The sequence below is a fragment of the Podarcis tiliguerta genome (genome assembly GCF_965153285.1).
Source record: "Podarcis tiliguerta genome assembly, chromosome: 9".
NCBI classification, from domain to species: domain Eukaryota; kingdom Metazoa; phylum Chordata; class Lepidosauria; order Squamata; family Lacertidae; genus Podarcis; species Podarcis tiliguerta.
In genome coordinates this window covers 76,554,390-76,574,857 of record NC_139542.1, presented here as the reverse complement: position 1 = coordinate 76,574,857, position 20,468 = coordinate 76,554,390, and the positions used below count along the sequence as shown (strand labels likewise).

Here is a 20,468-nt window from a genome sequence, read left to right as displayed (position 1 = left end):
TCTAACCTAACCCTAACCCAACCCTAACCCTTACCCCTAAACCCTAACCCCAAACCCAACCCTTAATATGTGTGTATACATATTAAAATCTTGCAAAACCAAACTAATAATGGCATTAAAAACAGTACAGCAGAAGCCCTTTCATTAAAAGCATGTTTTTGTTTTATATTTATGTATACTAATTGTAGAGTTGGAAGGGTCTCCAAGGGTCATCCAGGAATCTTTTTCGCAACATGGGACTCAAACCCATGAGTCTGAGATGAGTCTTGGTCAAAATTTTAGGCCTTTATAGTGCAATCCTGTACACATTCACTCAGAAGTTCTTTGAAGTTCAGTGAGTTTGATTCCCACTCCCAGGTAAGTGTGCATAGCCCTGCAGCCTTCCAGCAAAGGCTCCTCAGTGTGTTGGAATATATATATATAGATGTAAAGTATTTTGTACTTCTTTGATTTTACCACCTGAGGGATTGATATAGGCACAAAAGGCATTATGATCTTCAGATGGACAGCAATTCTGTTGACCCTGTGTGAGTGGTGGAAACTAAAAATGAAAACACTTTTTTAAAAAAAGCGTTTCGAAGAATATATTGAATTTTCCATAAGCTCACAATCGCCATCTAGTGTCACATTTATAGAATCATAGAATCATAGAGTTGGAAGAGACCACAAGGGCCATTGAGTCCAACCCCCTGCCAAGCAGCAAACACCATCAGAACACTCCTGACATATGGTTGTCAAGCCTCTGCTTAAAGACCTCCAAAGAAGGAGACTCCACCACACTCCTTGGCAGCAAATTCCACTGTCGAACAGCTCCTACTGTCAGGAAGTTCTTCCTAATGTTTATGTGGAATCTTCTTTCTTGTAGTTTGGATACGTTATATTTGTAGCTGTAGAGCTGAGTGCAGTGTCCTGGGCAAAGGTGGTTGGGATCCCAGGGTAAATATGAGGCCCAAGTTTTTGCATGCAGTGGTCTCTATGATAAGCCAGTCATGTGTTGTGCTGAGACTTATAGTTTAGGGGCAAACTACAGTTCCCATGATTCTTGCAGGGTGGAGTCATATGCTGTAATGTTATGCCATGTCCACAACCACTAACCGCAACAAAGAGGAATACTTTCTGGTGAATTTTCCTTAAATTGTTTTGTCTCAATTATATTTTTAGCGTTTCTCTTGAAATTTTTTTATTGATTTGACATTTGTTTTAAATACAGAACCTAATCTGCATTTCATCCAGTGTTTAATCCAGAAGCCGGCCAGCTTTGGTGGAAAGATTAGCAGAGCAAATATTAGCACTGCTCGATCCAAGGAATACTTGGAGGCTTTTAAACCAAGCCCAGTCAGAGAGCAGATACTGTACGGTGTGAAAACCCCTATGAAGAAAAAAGAGAAAGGTCAGAGCACTTTCCATTGGGAGTTTCCCAGTTTGGGAGACAGCAGGAAAGCAAAGGTCCTTTTGTTGCCCAACCCTTTGCAAGGGAAGAATCTTTTTGCCCCTCAAACCCAGGACTTTGAGATGGAAAGTCTCCTGCTCTGCAGACTGAGCTGTCCCAATGATTTTCGGCATCTGGGCATGCGCAGAAGCAATTTCCAGTGCTGCAGAAAGATGTGATTTCTGTGGGAGTGATCTGGCCCATGGCCGGTAAACCTTGCCAACCCTTGGTTTAGGGTTAGGATTTTGTTAGGGGTAGAGTTCCCTTCTTGCCAGGGAACCCTGGGAACATGGGGCTCAAAGGATGGCCCTGAGATTAAGAGTCTTGTGCTATACGGATGATCTAAATGATCCCAATGAGCTATACGGATTGATCTAAATAACAAACACCATTTTTTATTATTTAATAATTTACAGTGGTGTAAAATAAAGGGCAAAATAAATAAATAAATAATCCCTCAACTGCCAAAACAAATGGTCTTGTAGCACTGTAAAAACTAACTGATTTTGGGGAAACTTTTTTAAAAGAGTCAGGGGGCCTTGGTGGGTGCTAAGAAGGGTGTCTGTGGGTGCCATGGAGTCCACGTGTCACCCTGGGAACCTCAGTCTGGACCCTAATGATAAAGCGATTCACCAGTCCCTACATAATGCGAACACCACGTGTAACATTAACCCAACAAGAGAGGTTGGTCTTTGTTCTCGGCTGGGAGCGGAGCGATTGAGAGAGTGAGGAGGTGCAGGCACAGTAGGTGAGAGATGCTCCCAGGTTGTCCTTGTTGCAGTTCAAAGGCCTGGGACGTGCCTCCTTCGCATCCAGCTCCCCAAGGCCACCTGCACGACACCCACCTCCCAAAGAGGAGAATTACAGAATCTTGTGTGCCTTCCATTTTGGGAGAAACTTCTCAAAGGAATATTTGCTCCCTTACGGGTGACCTCTCCTGTTTTAGCTGATTTTGGAAAAACAAAACACCATGGGTAAAATTTTCTGTGCTGGATTGTTGATATTATCCAGTGTTTTGGCAGTGTGTTTGTCAGAGTGTTAAATAAATATATCCCAACACAAATGAGGGATGTTTTCCTATTTGTTCCTATTTCCTATTTGTTCTTTGACTGTGCATTAAATTGTGCAAAGATGTGATTTCTCCAGGCCAATGAGACATGGCCTGGAGAAAGTGGATAGAGGAAAGTTTTTCTCCCTCTCACAAGGAGCTGGGCAATGGAAGATTCAGGACACTTCAAAGAAAGGAAGTACTTCTTTGCAAAGCGCACATTATGGAACGCCCTGCCACCAGAGGCAGTGGGGGCCACCAACTTGCAACTTGCGCTCAGGATTTCCCCCAGGGTAAGCCCCATTTCAGCCAGCATACTCTGCACCCTCCTCAAATGCTTTGGCCTGGTTGGGAGGTTTCCTGGAATGGTGATTCTGCCTCTTGCCCTGTGTAATGATTCCATGCTTCCTCTCCCTTCCGGTGGTGCCAATATTCCCCTGGCCTCGAATGCCCCCTTGACCGCTCACCACAACCCCGTTCATCTCCACTGTCGCCACAGTCCTCGGTGTGGGCAGGGGCCACGCAGCCACTTGGGAGGCATGGCTCGCTGGGGGCGCAGCTCCGGGGACCTGGAAATGTTGGGACGGTTAATGGGTTGCCTCCAAGCAATCTATCTGGTTGGCCAGGTTTTGGGGAGGCAGAAAAGAAAGCTTTACTTTGAGGGCCACAGTTCCTGAACTACACGTTGTCCAGTGCCACACTTGCCACCGAGGAGAAGGTCACCTGCGCTCTTGACATGCTCCAGATAAGGAGCCGGCCAGGGAGGGAGAGGAGCCTAAGAGCCTAAGACCCACCTGGAAAGAATAATTGTGGAAGATAATAAGATTGAAGATCCGAAAGGGATAAGAAAAGGATTTGTGGACTTTTACAGACAATTATATAAGAGAAAAGAAAAAGTCAATATAAAAAAAATAAAGGAATACTTAATAGAAAAAGGGGTGCAGAAAATTCCGACAAAAGAAAGAGGGAAATTAAATGAAAAGATAGAATTAGAAGAGATTAGAAATGCAATAAAAGAATTAAAAAGTGGGAAGACACTGGGACCTGATGGACTAAGTGCAAGATATTATAAAGAATTGAAGGACCTCCTACTTGTCCCATTAAAAGAAGTCATGAACAACATTCTATTAAATAGAGAAATACCAGAAACTTGGAAAGAAGCATACATCACTTTGATACCCAAGCAAGACTCTGATCTAAATCAGGTTAAAAATTTTAGGCCGATCTCGCTTCTGAACAACAATTATAAATTATTTGCAAACATACTAGCAAACAGGTTAAAAAAAGTATTGAAGGAATTAATACATAAAGATCAGGTGGGTTTCCTGCCAGGTAGACAAATGAAAGACAATATTAGAAATATAATTAATATTTTGGAATACCTGAATGCTAAGAATGACAAACAAGCGATGTTAATATTTGTGGATGCAGAGAAGGCCTTTGATAATATTTCTTGGGAATTTATGTTAAAGAATTTTGAAATGATGGAGGTGGGACACTCGTTTTTAAATGGTATTAAGGCTATATATATGGATCAAAGAGCTAAATTAATAGTTAATAATGTGACGACGGAAAATATAAAGATTACTAAGGGAACAAGACAAGGATGTCCTTTATCACCTCTGTTATTTATCACGGTCCCGGAAGTGTTTTTAAGGGCAATTAGAAGTAATGATCAGATAAAAGGGGTAACGGTGGGTAGAAAAGAATTTATGGTTAAAGCCTTTGCGGATGACTTAGTATTAACTTTGGAAGATCCCATGAACACGGTAACAGAAGTGTTGAAAGAAATGGACCAGTTTGGTCAGTTGGCAGGATTCATTTTGAACAAGAAAAAAACCAAAGCAATTACTAAAAATGTAGATTCGGAGAATGTAAACAGATTACAGCAGCAAACTGAAATAGAAGTGGTAAAGAAAGTTAAATATTTAGGAGTTTGGTTAACCCCCAGGAGTATTGACTTGTTTCAGAATAATTATATTCCAACATGGAATAAGATCAAAAGAGACTTAGAGGTGTGGGGAAGAATGAAATTGTCATTTTGGGGAAGAATTGCAACGATAAAAATGAATGTGCTACCAAAGATGTTATTCTTGTTTTAAACAGTTCCAGTAATCAAAGGGGCAGCGATTTTTAAAAATTGGCAATGAGAAATTTCAAGGTATATCTGGCAGGGTAAGAAGCCGAGGATAAAATTTAAGATATTGACGGATGCAAAAGAAAGAGGAGGCTTCGCCCTGCCAGACTTGAAACTGTATTACGAAGCATCTTGACTTTGTTGGTTGAAGGAATGGATGAAATTGGAAGACATGGATGTGTTAGATCTTGAAGGTTTTGATAATAGATTTGGGTGGCACGGGTATTTGTGGTATGACAAGAGACAAGTATATAAAGGTTTTGAAAATCATATTATAAGAAGGTCTTTGATTGAAGTGTGGGAAAGATATAAAAACTTGTTGGAACAAAAAACTCCATATTGGTTGTCGCCGTTGGAGGTGATAAGTTCCGTCTTCCCCACGTGCGCGGAAACATGGGAAGACAAGCCCTCGAGCGACTCGGAGAGGAAAGGGTTAGCTAATCCGCCTGGCACTTCCAACATCCCTCACGCAAAATGGCGCCGTCTGCAATAGCCGTCGTCTTTCAAAATGGAGGCGCTTCTGGCATCTATTTCCCTGACACAAAATGGCGCCGCTGGCAACAAACGCCATCTTTAAAAATGGAGGCACTTCCATATACTGTATTATTTCCTTCATTCAAAATAGCGACGGCAACAATAGCCGTCCTTTTCCACCATAGAGATGCTGCCAGGCACCCGCAGCCTCTCCACATGCAGTTCCCCCATCCTGGCTATTCTATTTCTGCCCTCTTTTGCCATTCTTCTTCCACCAAACACTGCAGAGGGCTCCTAAAGGATATTTAGGTATAGGAGAGGGATCCACACCTCTCCTGCAGTTGCAAGTTATGCCACGAAGGACACCTTGCAATACCCTTTAACTGACTGGGAGCAGAGGAGGTGCTGCTTGCTTCCCAGCCACTCGCTCTAAGCTTCCCATCAACTCACTCTAACAACTAGTTGATGCTTTCAAATGACTTGCTCTAACCATTAGGTGATGCTTCCCATCAACTCACTCTAACAACTAGGTGAATCTTCCCAGCCCCTCACTCTAACCCCTAGGCGATGCTTCCCAGCCACTCGCTCTAACCACTAGGCAATGGTCCCCAACCACTCACTCTAACCACTAGGCACTGCATCCCGGCCACTTGCTCTAACCACTTGTAAAGTTGTAACCCAGGGGTTGGCAAAACTTTTGTGGCTTGGGGCTGTTCACGGTCCCACACGCCGCGGTAGGGCCCGAGTGTGTTTGTGTGTGGGCATGTGCAAACGCTATTTTAGGCACTCCTTCCGGTGTGGAGGAGGCGGGCACCTGCAGGAGCTTCCTGCAGTCAATGGGAAGCTGTCCAGCGTCCCTACTCTGCTCCATGCCAACCAAGCGGGCGGTGGGGGTCCCCGAGGGGGCGGTGGGGGTCCATGGGCCGGTTAAACGACCCCCATGGGCCGCTTGCCTTAGGTTGCCGACCCCTGTGGTAACCCCAACCCACAACCCCAAACACTAACCCCTTAACCCTAGCCCAAACCCAAAATCCTAACCCTAAACCCCTGCCCTAGACTCTGATTGACCCCTAACCCAAACCTCTAACCCCTAACCCCAAACTTTAAACCCTAATCCTAACCGAAAACCCCTAACCCATAACCCAACCCTAAATCGTAAACCCTAGCCTGAAACCCTGACCCGAAACCCAAAAACCCTTTACCCATACCTAACCCACAACCAATAACCCCTTAACCCTAGCCCTAAACCCTAACCCCAACTCTTACCCTTAACCTTAACCCTAACCCCCTACCCTAGATTCTGATCCTGACTCCCCAACCCTAAATTTAACCCCTAACCCCAACTCTAACCCTAAAGCCTAACCCTGAACCCCAACCCTAAACTCTAAACCCCTAAGCTAGACCCTGACCCCTAACCCTAACCCTAAACCAACCGTAACCCTAACCTAAACCCCCTACCCTAGACTCTGATCCTTACTCTGACCTCTAACCTCCAACCCAACCCTTAACACTTACACCCTACCCTAAAACCCTACCCAAGACCCTGACCCTAAACCCCTACCCTAGACTCTGACCCCTAACCCAACCCCAGCCCCAACTGCAACCCCTAACCCCCAACCCCCAACTCTTTCTCTGACAGTCCCATCCTTGCTTCTGTTCCTGCCATTTTTTTCTTGGGAGCCACTTGCCAAGGGATTGAGATGGAAAGAGCAGGGACACTTAGCCATGAAAGGCATAGACAGGTGGGAAACAGGGTGCTGAATCCGATAGGAGGCAAGAAGAAGTTTTTAAAAAACAAAAAAAAAAGACAAAACCAAACTATGATTTAATCAGATAGGCAAAGTATACTTTTGTCCATGGATCCTCTAATTTAACTACTCAGATATGTTAAAGAAACTGTACTAAGAGAGGACAGGAATTTAATGCAACACTTCCTAACTGCTCCTGGAACTATTATTTCTAAAAACTACGGCATGGAGGTAGGAGGTGGGTGGGATGAAAACACCAGCTATGAGAGAATGTATATCTAGAATCTGGGACAGAGTATGCCTGGTTAAGCTTACATATATGGTTAGAACCAGAATGGGCAAGCCATGTCTTCATTTAGAAAGTGTGTCTTTTTACAATTGTGAGGGACATGGGCTTGCAAATCAGAAGGCCGAGGGTTCAAATCCCCGCAACGGGATGAGCTCCCATTGCTCCGTCCCAGCTCCTGCCAACCTAGCAGCTCGAAAGCACATCAAAGTGCAAATGGATAAATAGATACCGCTTTGGCGGGAACGTAAACGGTGTTTCTGTGTGCCGCTCTGGTTCGCCAGAAGTGGCTTTGTCATGCTGGCCACATGACCCAGCAGCAGTCTGCGGATAAACGCCGGCTTCCTCAGCCAGTAAAGCGAGATGAGCGCCACAACCCCAGAGTCGTCCGCGACTGGACTTAATAGTTCAGGGGTCCCTTTACAATGTATTGGTGTAATGAGGCACAGGATAATGTAAAATTACAAAAGGGACAAGATAGGGTTAACACCTGTCACCATTATTGTTTATTTTAGTATTAGAGACCCTGGCAAGGAAGAAAAGATCTGATGAAGAAATAAAAAGTATAACAGATTGGTGCAAAGCATATAAAAGGAGATAATTTGCAGATGACCTTGTAGGAAACCTGTTGGTGAGTATACCAAATATACAAAATATATGAGTTTGGACAGGTGGCAGGATTCAAGTTAAATAAAAATAAAACAAAAGTACTGGTGAAAAATATGACAGAACAAAATAAAAATGAGCTACAACTAGCAATACAATTGGTAATTGAGGGGAAAGGTGAAGGTATGGCTAACAGTCAAGAATAGAAATATTTTTAAGGATAACTATGTAACAACGTGGAAAGAGATAAAGAAATTACGGATGTCTGGGGAAGGATGAATTTATCACTTTGGCGAAGAATTTCAGTTATGAAAATGAATGTACGGTATTGCCAAGAATGTTATTTTTATTTCAAACAATACCTGTGGTCAGTGGAGCTTCAAACAGTGGCAAAAAGATGTATCTAAATTTATCTGGCAGGGGAAGAAACCAAGGATTAAATACAAACTATTAAGAGATACTAAAGAAAGAGGTGGCTTCTCTCTGCCGAATTTGAAATTATGTTATGAGGTGTCATGTCCCTACTGGCTATAGGAATGGATAACTTTAAAAAAATACAGATATTCTAGACTTTGAGGGTCATGATAGCAGTTATATGCACATCTATGGTATGAGAAGACCAAAGTGCATAAATGGTTTGTGAATCATTTGGTAGGAAAAGCAATTTATGGGGAAAATATAAAAACTTGTTAGAGCAGAAGACATCGTGGTGGCTTTCCCCAGGGAAGCGATATCCCTGAGAAAGACTAATGCAAAAAATGAATGGGCAACCTATAGAGAGTTGCTTATGGAAGTAGAGCAACAATTGAAATTGAAAAGGTTTTGAGGATATAAGACAGTAACAGACTGGTTGCAATATCATCAATTAAATGATGTGTTTAAAATAGATAAGAAAATTGGTTTCAATAAAGAAATTTCAAGGTTTGAAAACTCTTTAATGGAAAATAATGTGAAGTTACTTTCTAAAATGTATAAATTGTTGCTAAAGTGGCATACCAAAGATGAAAAAGTTAAATCAGTATTGATACATTTGGCACAAGATATTGGGCATAATATCCCATTTTCATCTTGGGGAAAATTATGGAGGGTTAGAACTGCTTCAAATGTTTGTTGGAAATGCAAAGAGAAAGAAATGTGGTGGATAAAAGCATTCTGAGAAATGATTTATAATGAATTGAAAAAAATGTTTAAAGTAACGTTTGCGAAAAATCCAGTCTTTTATTAGGTGTTTAATAGTGGGTAGACATAGCAGACACAGTGATTTCTCCAAAGCAGCTCTTTATTTGTAAGTTGGAACAGAACTGAACAGCAAACAGCTCAGCCGGCTGTCAACATTGTAGCAACAACAACCCAGGGTTTCCCGCCTAAAGTGGACCTGAGTGAAAACTATATATAAGTGGACCTGAGTGAAAACTATATATAAGATACTCCTGGTGGCCAGGGTGAGAACTTCAAAAAATAACACCAGGTATTTTAGGTGCAGAAATTCCGAAGGAGCAGAAATGACTATTTACGTTATGTACGCGATGACAGCAGCGTGGATACTACTGGAAAGAAAATAAAGTCCTGAGCAGAGATGAATTGTTGATAAAGATGATAGACTATGCCAAAATGGCAAAATTGGCTGGGAAAATCAGAAACTAGGAAGAGAGTAATTTTAAGAAAGAATGGAAAAAAATTATATTGTATCTAAGCAACTGTAAGCAACTAAAAACTTTGGCAGGATTTCAGAAATACTTGTAATGTACAAAAAACTATGGTGGAAATAGATTATTTTTATTTTAAAAAATAGATAAAATAAGGGAAGCAGCTGGGGGGGGGGGAAGATTGATAATGGTAAACATGGAAGAGTGGAGGGAAGTCGAAGGATTCAGGGAATCCTAAATGATGATGTGGATGTTTAATGTCTGAATTTAAATTTGTTATGTAAAACTTAATAAAAATATGTTTTAATTTAAAAAAAGGATAATGTTCCAAGTATAGATTGCCAGTTAGCCTGTAGTCTTTGAAAGTGCAAATATATAGATATAGCTAGCAGTATGCAGTAGAGCTGCATACCAAATTTGGTCAAATCCCAAACTCAATCAGACCAGTTCAAGGGGCAGATCCACCTTCCCTGATAAGGGTTCCATGACAAATCCCTCCACACAAAGCAGGCCATCATAATGTTGGGCACTTTGCCCATTCAGTGACCGGAATGGGATGCTCTATCCCGTACCAATAGTCAGCTGAGGGCCAGATAACAGTTGACCTTAACTGCATAGTTCTGTGCAGGTTTCTTTTTTTCATCCCTTCACAAACTGCAGATGCAGAGTTCCTGATTCAGTTTGCAAATTGAGCATATAGGAGGACATATCACCTTGCTGTGGCCCTGGCCCCTGACTCTGGGGTTATGGCACTCATCTCGCTTTCCTGGCTGAGGGAGCCAGCGTTTGTCTGCAGACAGCTTCTGGGTCATGTGGCCAGCATGACAAAGCCCCTTCTGGCGAAACAGAGCAGCACATGGAAGCGCCGTTTACCTTCCTGCCGGAGCGGTACCTATTTATCTACTTGCACTTGACGTGCTTTCAAACTGCTAGGTTGGCAGGAGCAGGGACCGAGCAATGGGAGCTCACCCCGTTGCGGGGATTTGAACCACAGACCTTCTGATTGGCAAGCCCTAGGCTCTGTGGTATAGACCACAGCACCATCCATGTCCCAGTCCATCCTAACCTTATACCATAACCCTAAACCCTACCCCCAACCTGACCCTGACTCCTAAACCCTAGGACACCTCTTACCCACTAACCCACAGAGACTTCTTGCACCTTTAGGGTTAGGGTTGGGTTTGAGTTAGGGTTAGGGCCACGGTTAGGGTAATGATTACAATCAGGGTTAGGGTTAAGACAAGTGTTAGGTTTAAATTAGAGTTAGGGTTAAGGTTAGGTTTAGGATTAGGGTTAAATTAGGTTTAGGTTTAGGGTTAAATTAGGTTTAGGTTCAGGATAGGGTTGGGTTTGAGTTAACATTAGGGTTGGGGTTAGAGTTAAGTGAGCACTAGGGTGAGGGTTAGGTTTGAGTTAGCATTAGGATTAAGGTTTGGGATAGGGTTGGGTTTGAGTTACAGTAAAAGAACAGCAGCAGGAGCAATATAATTTTATTATTTATAATCCAACCATCTGGCTGCGTTTCCCAAGTCACTTGTGGCCGCTTTCAATAAAAAGTAAAAACATGAGCACACTCAAAGTGAATGCTCATGAATGTAGAAACTCTCAATTCCCATAGAATTCCCAAATAAGACCTGGGAATTGTAACTCTGAGCTTCTTTACAGAAGGTTGGACTAGATGACCCTTGGGTTCCCCTTCCATCTCTACCATTCTAGGATGCTTCCTGTCTCACTCACTTACTCACTCACTCACTCCTCCTCCTCTCCTTTTCATGGCAGTTTCACCTTTTTCTGCACTCCTAGCTCGGAAGGGCGCAAGATGCTGTGCTGCAGCCAAGTTGGGCGAGGGTAGGATTACCGGAAGGAGGTGCCAGCGGAGGAGAGGCAAGAGGACAGGAAGGGGAGGGGAAAGGGGGGAAGAGGCGCTGCGACGTTGGGCCAGCAGAGACGTGCCGAGCCAGGCTGGCCCTCTCTCTTTCTCCCACCCACTCCCTCTCGACCCCGCTCTCCCCAGGGTGCAGCCCTGCCCCCCGCCCCGCCCTCACCTGGCTTTCTCCCCCAGTGGCCTTCCTCTCGTGCCCCTTGGCGGAGGGATGGTGCGGGTGGGCTGCGGAAGCCAAGCGGAGCCTCTCGTGGGCGACGAACTGCAGCTTGCCGCCCCTGCCCACGCGCGTCAATAGCAGCAACAGGCGCGAAGGTGGGGGGTCGGCCTTCTCCCTCGCAGAAGAGAGCGACTCTGCGCGCGCATAGGGTTCTGCGCATCTCAAATATGCTTACACAGGAAGGGAGGTATTTTGTTAGAGCATTCAAAAAATATGATGTCATGCCTACCCATGGAAGTGACACAGTCCAGAATCAAGCTACCTGCACCTGCCACCTTACTCTGTCTGGCTGGGGTGGGGAACCTGGGGTCCTCCAAAAGTCGATGGACTACGACTTCCATCAGCTTCAGCCAGCATGCGTAGTGGCCAGGCACAAATAGGAGATGCAGCGCCCAGATTTGCAGCTCTGCTAAGAAGAGTTTGGATTTGATATCCTGCTTTATCACTACCCGAAGGAGTTTCAAAGTTGCTAACATTCTCCTTTCCCTTCCTCCCCCACAACAAACACTCTGTGAGGTGAGTGGGGCTGAGAGACTTCAGAGAAGTGTGACTAGCCCAGGGGTCTGCAACCTTTAAGACAAAAAGAGCCACTTGGACCCGTTTCCAAAGGAAAAAAAACTGGGAGCCACAAAACTCGTCATTATAAAAATAACTTTTTTGTCACTTTTTTATTATTTCTTTTTATTATTTTCCTCAGAATTACTCCTTCTCATAGAATAAACGTTAAATTAACAAGTTACCCTTTTGTATGTGTGTGTTCTTCACTCCCCTTCAAAACAGTGACCAGCGTACATGCCCCTTACAATGTAGCGGGCGGGCGGGAAGGTGACGTCGGGACGGTGCCTGACTAACGCACGCACCGCCCCCATGCGACGTCACAGCCAGTACAGCGCCCGCCACAGTGGGGAGTGTCGGGGCGCACAATGCGCCTCCTCTCCTCGCTAGTATCCGCCCCGAAGCCGCGGCAAAGGTGTAAAAGATCCACATGTGGCTCCGGAGCCGCGGGTTGCAGACCCCTGGACTAGCCCAAGGTCACCCAGAAGCTGCATGTGAAGGAGCAGAGATGCTAAGTCTAACTCTCTTCAGTTAAGTATTGCCATTTTTCTGTGTTTAGCAGTCACCAGGCGTGTAAAAAGTAATTTCCTATTATTATTTATCTTTACATATGCATCTTTGGCTCTCCTGTCCATTGCCCCATCCCCATCCTCTTGCATGTCATCTTATCACATCTTACACAAGCTGGGCTCTAGGTGTTGCATACCACAGAAACATGCAGAATGCCATAGCAGAAACTGCAGGTGAATAGTCTCCTGATTCATCTGCAGATTTAAAAGGGGGTGAATAATGGGTTGCAACTAACAACCCTATCCTTGTTTAGCAGGGGGAGTCTCTCCATTTCAGGCATAGGCAAACTCGGCCCTCCAGATGTTTTGGGACTACAACTCCCATCACCCCTGACCACTGGTCGCGTTAGCTAGGGATGATGGGAGTTGTAGTCCCAAAACATCTGGAGGGCCAATTTTGCCTATGCCTGCTCCATTTTATTACATTTTAAGAAAGGAAATTGTTATGGTCAATTTGCTCTCAGAGCTAGTGCAGGTAGGGCAAGCTGTTGTGGGATTAAGGAATATAGCCTTCAGCAAGTAAAGAGCTCTCAGCAACATGCAATGACGGTGTATGGCTCAGATGGTATGGATTGGTATAAGTGTTACAAATGTACATATAGAATCTTAGAGTTGGAAGGGACCCAAGGGTCATCTAGTCCAACCTCCTGCAATGCAGTAATCTCAGCTAAAGTATCCATGACAGATGACCATTCAACCTCTGCTTCAAAACCTCCAAGGAAGTAGTGTCCACAACCTCCCAAGAGAGACTGTTCCACTGTCGAACAACTCTTACTGTCAGAAAGTTCTTCCTGCTGTTTAGTTGGAATCCCCTTTCTTGTAACTTGAAGCCGTTGGTTCAAGTCCTACCCTCCAGAGCACGAGAAGACAAGCTTGCTCCATCTTCCATGTGACAGCCCTTTTTCAGAATCAGAAGAATCTTTATTTACATCAGCCACTAGCCATAGCAATAAAATAAAAAAATAAAATACAATGGACTAATGATAGAGGTAAAAACTTAACTATACAAAATACATTCTGGAGGTTTACTTCAGCAATCAAATAATAGATCTTATTCTAATTGCCCCTGCTAATTTTTTTTGCAATTTTTGCTGTCCCCTGGTTATCTTGATCTGCTAGAAGAAAGGACACAGTAGTTTTGGTTGAGAGACCTGGTATGCGTAATAACCTCACTCTTCAAATCTTTATAAAGAGTGCAAGCTAGAAGCACATGACCTACTGATTCAATACAGTCATACCTCATGTTACGTTTGCTTCATGTTACGTTCTTTCAGGTTACGTCCCATGGCGACCCAGAAGTACTGGAAAGGGTTACTTCCGGGTTTCGCCTCTCATGCATGCGCACAAGCGCTAAATCGCACCGTGCACCTGCACAGATACGGTGCTTCAGGTTGCGCTCTTTTCATGTTGCGAATGGGCCTCCGGAACGGATCCTGTTCGCAACCAGAGGTACCACTGTACTGCCATCTCCACATGGACATAAGCGTCATCTATGTGACAGCCTCTTGAGATATTTGAAGATATGAATCTCCTCTCAGTCTCCTCTTTTCCAGGCTAAACATACCCAGCTCCTTCAAGGATTCCTTACAAGGCTTGTCTTATAAGCTGTCATTTTCAGACCCTTAATCATCTTGGTTGCTGTCTTCTGCACACATTCCAGCATGTTAACATCCTACTTAAATTGTGGTGCCCAGAGCTGGGCACAGTATTCCAGGTGTAGTCTGACCCAGGCAGAATAGAGTGGAACTATTTCTTCCCTTGACCTGGACACTATACTTTTGCTGATGCAGCCTAGAATAGCATTAGCTTTTTTGCTGCTGCATCATACTGTTGATTCATGTTAAGCTTGTGGTCCACCAAGACCCCTAGATCCTTTTTAAACATACTGCTGGTAAGCTAGTTTCCTTGTTACCATCTGCAAAATAGTGGATGGTGTATATTATTTCAGGCTTCCGGGTTGAGCGCGCCTGGCAATGGCGGATTTCCTCCGTCTCGGAGGGGACCGCTCTCCGAAAAGAAGGGTCTGACCGCCTACGGCGAGGCGGGGACCCGCAAAAAACCACGGTCGGAGGAAGACCGTGGACCTGGGATCTGGCTTGTGCCATCAGCGCCTCCCCTACTCGCGGGGAGACCCGGTTTCGGGCTCCGGAGCGACGTGGGGTGAGTGGCGCGGCACTTTGGATCGATCGCTGTTTTCGGGGAGTGAAGCCGCACAGCTGCTGTCCGGAAGCGCCAACTTTTCCTGTGGACATTTGGATCAAAGAAACTTTTGTAAGTAAATGGAAATTGGATTACAAATTATTGAAATTCGGCATTAGATGGAAGGTTAAAACAGGAAGCCCACCTTCCACTCTGTAGAAAGATCAAGGCAAAAGTTAGAGAACTGGAGCCTCCAAAAAGTATTTTGCAAAGAAACAAATCTGTCACCTAAGTCTTTTAAACCCCCCCTCGGAAGCAGGGGAAGAGGGGGACACTGCTTCAACAGTTTATAGCCCTGCAGAGCAGTGTATTTTGAATTTATTTTCTACCGTCTCGAGCCCGGGACCGGGCTGCCAAAAGGAGAAAAAGAATTTTTATAACAAGAAATAACTATTAAGAAGGAACGGATTAAGGGAGAACTGAATCTTTTTGTCTTTTGTTTGTTGGAAAGGAAAAAAGGAGATGAACTATAACTGTTACTGAAAGGTGGATGAAAAACAACCAAAGGGAACTGTAACAGGCTGTTGTGGAAAGTTACAGAAACATATATTGGATTGTTACATCGTTACACTTTTGGATGGAAAATTCCCACACAGGCTGTAGCCCTGCAGATTGAATACAAGCATCTGACCTTGACAGCAAGATAACATTGAAAGAACAGGCTTGGGAATATGGCAGAAAAAATAACAGCTCTGTTTGAACAATTTCAAAAAAAACTGTCTATTCTGGAATTTGGCATTTCTGATTTAAAGGAAAATGTACACAGCCTGGCTCAACAAGGAAAAAAATTAGCAAACTCGGCTCAAGGATTGAAACCAAACCAACAAGGATGGATACCTGAGAAGAATATGGATCAAACAGAATAGGCTCTGTCTTTGCAAGAGAAATCGTCTGTGGAAAATACAGTAATAGAGCCTCAAATTGATGGACAAAAAATGGACTATGAGAGTAAAGAGCCCAAAGGACAGATTCGGAAAAGTAGTGCCACATATGGACTGAGTGATACAGGTTTGACAAGATACATTTTGGAAACTGGCACTTTGAGAAAGTTTGAAGAAGTGAAACTTAGTAATTGTAAAGAGAGTGTGGAGCAAGCTTTGGACAATTTTTCGGTTCACAAGAGGAATTATAGAGTCTGGGCAAGCTTGTTCAAAAAGGTTAAAGGAGACGTCGAGGGGAATGTGCCTTGGGACATAATTTCAGGCTCGAAAAAGACTCTGCAGACAGGCCAGGAAGATGATTTAAAGGCCTCGGATATAAGACAACCTGGCTGATTGATTGAACTTATGGATTGGAAAGACTTTAAAAATTTGTAAAAAGGACTGGCAGTACCTGAAACTGGGGGGAAGAGATGGTGGGATAAGTTGGAAATTTTTAAGTAAAATCTGATATAATATGGTTTTAATAAGTATTTTTGGGTGATGATGGAAGGAATTTACTTGGTTCCAGGGATTAAGATAAGGAAGATGAAACATTAGGATATAAGGGTATATTATCATAGGGTTTAAGATTAGAAGATTTAAGGTAAATTTTCTTTTTCTATTATTATTTTTCTTTTTAAAAGGGGTAAAGGTAAATAAGTGAAAAAGTAGTAAAAGTTGGATGGAATTTGCCGATTGGATTAAAAATTGGTATACAAAGAGGGAGGTGGGAGGAAGTCAAGGAAACAAGTTAAAAAAGAAGGAATTTGAAACTTTGCGTTGTTTGGGTATTTTTGTGTTCGGCTTTTTTGGGATTTTTGTGTTGGGGGGTGGGGAAGAGGGTCTCTTTTTTGGGTTTTTTCTTCTTTTACTTTTCTTCTTTTTTATTATTCTATATTCTCTTCTCTTTTTTTGTTTTTTGTGGATATGTTTCTGTTTTGGTGTTATGTTATTGGAAAACTCAATAAATATTTTTTTTTTTAAAGAGGGTGTATATTATTTCAGTGCCCCACCAGGAAAAGCATCACATGCAGTATATCAGCATGTTGAGAAAAGAATGCAGAAATGTCTCATAAAATACTTATTGGCAAGGCATCTCCCCTACTCTTTGGTCCTCTCCAATACCAAGAATAAGAGACATTACAATATTTGAGTGAAATCAGGCCACAACTTTATGTACGAGGTTTGGCTTAGGCACTGTGTAGCTCCACCCCTTCTGGCTCGCCGGCTGGAAGAACTTGCATTTTGGGGTCAACCGGAAATAAAGGAGTCCCTGGCGTACATCAAGGGGTAACTCCCCCACTGGATTGCTCCTAGGGAATGCTGTGGCCCCTCACCCCTGGATCCCTTTAACGGGCTACCCCATTTTGGAAGGGCCAGGTAGAGGCTACAACCTCCTCTCTGACCAAGACTACCAATACCAAGACTTATCCAATGCCTAAACTGCCAAAGTTGTGACAATTGCTATGAGGATGGCAAAAACCAGAGGACTGGAGCCAATTTGCCAACTGGCCTCAAATATGGCAAATGGCTATGCCATAGCAAGGTTGAGCAGAACAACATGCAATAGCAATATATAACCCAATGGTTGCCATTAATTTGATTCTGAATTGATTCTAGAATGTATTTTAATTAATTGACTGTGATTTTATGTACACTGTACTATTTTTACCTGTTGTTAGCTGCTCTGAGCCTGGCTTTGGCTGGGCTGGGGAGGGCGGGATACATCAACAACAACAATAGCTGGGAGGGAGCGATCAAACAAAAAGTGACTGCAGAGCAAGCTATGTTATATACTGGAGTGGCAGGCTAAGCTTGGTGGCCTATACCCATTTGTGATTTGCTGATTAGGTGAGTGGGTGGGATCAATTACCCAGGCAGCAAGCTTGGCCCAGAGACTTCCTTTGCTGCCTGGGAAACAGTCCCTGGGACTTCCCATGCCTGATCCCAGCATACAAGGGAATGCCAGCCCACAATGGAGCCCACCAGAGAGGGTGAGCACAATTTTGTTAAGCATTCATATCCTGCGTTTCAGTCAAATGCTCTCCAATGCAGTTTACAGCAATGGAAATAAAAACAGCATGCTTATCTCTTGGTAGTAGGGTGGCCAAGAGAGGTGCTGGGAGGTTATGACACAAAAGTCGGTCTTCCAACCTCTGCTACTATTAGGTAAAGGGACCCCTGACTATTAGGTCCAGTCATGGCCGTCTCTGGGGTTGCAGCGCTCATCTCACTTTATTGGCCGAGGGAGCCGGCGTACAGCTTCCGGGTCATGTGGCAGTCCCAGCTCCTGCCCACCTAGCAGTTCGAAAGCATGTCAAAGTGCAAGTAGATAAATAGGTACCGCTCTGGCAGGAAGGTAAACGGAGAGGAATAGATATGGGAGGATGGCTCAGTCCCATGGGACTCTTCATCTGTGGGTTTGGGTTCCAGCCAAAAAGATTGGGTTGGGTTGGATGACCCTCAGGGTCCCTTCTCAATCTCCTATTCCCACAGGTCTCAGGGCGATTCACAAGACAGAGAGAGAGAGAGAGAAACTCACTCACACATACATGTTTACACACACATATACGACCCACGTAAAATGTTTTTGAAGAAAGAATTACCAGAAAGAGAACCAGAACCTTATTTCTACTCCTTTTTCCCTCAGCGCTTCCCTGGATGCAACTGGGAGACAGGATCAGGTCATCCAGAGCAACGCTGCTTCAGGGATCCCTCCTGATGACGTCCTCAAGGAAAATACTTCAGCTCCTTCTGCCAAGGGACATTCTGCTTTACCGCTATTTATTTACTTACTTGATTTATATCACAGAAGTTCTCTAGGAAGGCAGTGGGTGACCAGGGTTCGAATTCCCACTTGGTCTGGAAGCTCATTGGGTATCCTTGATGTCAGTTGCCTCCTCCTAACCTACCTCGCAAGGTTGTTGTAGGGAATAATGAGCAGGGTGAACCATAGACTCCTTGGAGAAAAAGAGGGGAGACCAAGGCAATAAGAAGCCTTTCCTTCCTTGGAGGTTTTGAAGAAGAACTTGGATGGCTGGATGTCCTTGGATGTTTGAGCTGAGATTCATGCCTTGCAGGGATTTGGACTAGATAACCGCATGAGTCCTCTATCATTCTGCATCATGGGTTGGCAAACTATGGCCCACGGGCTGAATCCGGTCTGATGGCCCTCAGGATCTGGCCCACGGATGGTCCAGGGATCGATTCTGACCGTTAATTTTTTTTGGGGGGGGGGGTATATAATTACTGTTGTTGTTTAGTTGTTTAGTCATGTCCGACTCTTCGTGACCCCATGGACCAAAACACGCCAGGCACTCCTGTCTTCTACTGCCTCCCACAGTTTGGTCAGACTCATGCTGGTAGCTTCGAGAACACTGTCCAACCATCTCGTCCTCTGTCGTCCCCTTCTCCTTGTGCCCTCCATCTTTCCCAACATCAGGGTATTTTCCAGGGAGTCTTTTATTTAATTTGAAAGTAAGCATGAGTGACATAGCAATTCACTTTGGAGATTTCCTGGCCTGGCAGAGGAAGTATGAGCTCAGTTTGAAAGGACCCTGTGTGGGAAATTTTGCATGTTAGATTAAATATGGTAACCTCTTTTCCATTGATGATGGTTGTTAATGGTTTCTGTACTTAACTATTTGTTTCCCTCCATTTTCTTTCTTTCTCCCTCTCTTTAAGCTAGCATAGCCTCTGTACATGTACAGAGTTCATGATTCAGCAAATATATTATACTATTTAAAGTGTTGCATCTTTTGGCTAAATTACTATTTGAATAAAGGAAGGGAAGGGTAGGGAGTAGATAGAAAAATAGGGTTAGATTTAAAACGAAAACAGATACCCAGCAATTCATGTTTTCACCAAAGCCAGCAATATTTGTACTACTAGAGAGACACACATACTTATGTACACAGACACAACTGGGGAAGGACACACTATCTTTCCCCTAAAGATAGTCAGTGTGGTGACTAGTGTGGTGTGTCAGTGAGAGCCAGTGTGGTGTAGTGGTTGAGTCACGTAATCTGGGTAACCGGGTTCACGTCTCTGCTCCTCCACATGCAGCTGCTGGGTGACCTTGGGCCAGTCACACTTCTTTGAAGTCTCACAGAGTGTTTGTTGTGGGGGAGGAAGGGAAAGGAGAATGTTAGCCGCTTTGAGACTCCTTAAAGGGAGTGAAAGGCGGGATATCAAATCCAAACTCTTCTTCTTCTATGATGTAAGCGAAGACATGTTCTAAGGAATCAAAACAAGGAAGAGAAAAGTAAAAGTACCCAACTTTATACAGAACCTTTTTGCAGATATTAAAATAGCTTAAGTGAGAGTTTACTTCCTTAGACTAAAGAGTTTAGAGAAGCGATCTTTAAAGGAAGATAAAAGTGAACAGACAGTTTTCCTAAGCTTTGATAGGGAGAGAAAGTCCTTTTATAAAGAATAGGGTTAATTCAAGAGTTGATACAACCACCCACAAATAATAAAACAGCCAGAGATTTGATAGAAGTGATTTAAAAGGAAGATAAAAGTGAACAATTGAACAATTTTCCTGAGCTTGCATAGGAATAGTAAGCCTAGTATAACAAATGGATAGGGGTAATTTAAGAATTAGAAATAGCCACACACAGGAAAGTGAGAAGGGGTGACTACCTTTAGCAAACATTGCAGTTTCCTTGTTAAAGGAAGCTTACTTAGGAGTAGATTTACATCTTCAAGCACAGAAGTAAGAAGATGGGGAAGAAAACGCTCAGAGAG

At 43.7% G+C, this 20,468-nt stretch overlaps 1 long non-coding RNA gene across 1 annotated transcript in view; it reads right to left on the bottom strand.

Moving 5' to 3' along the window:
- Positions 1-1,149: 1,149 nt before the first annotated feature.
- The window catches only part of LOC310657924, a 459,411-nt gene continuing 440,092 nt past the window's right edge, over positions 1,150-20,468 (bottom strand). Inside the window, exon 2 of the long non-coding RNA XR_014502000.1 lies at positions 1,150-1,592. This is a non-coding gene — a long non-coding RNA (uncharacterized lncRNA). The remainder of the gene's footprint in view (positions 1,593-20,468) is intronic.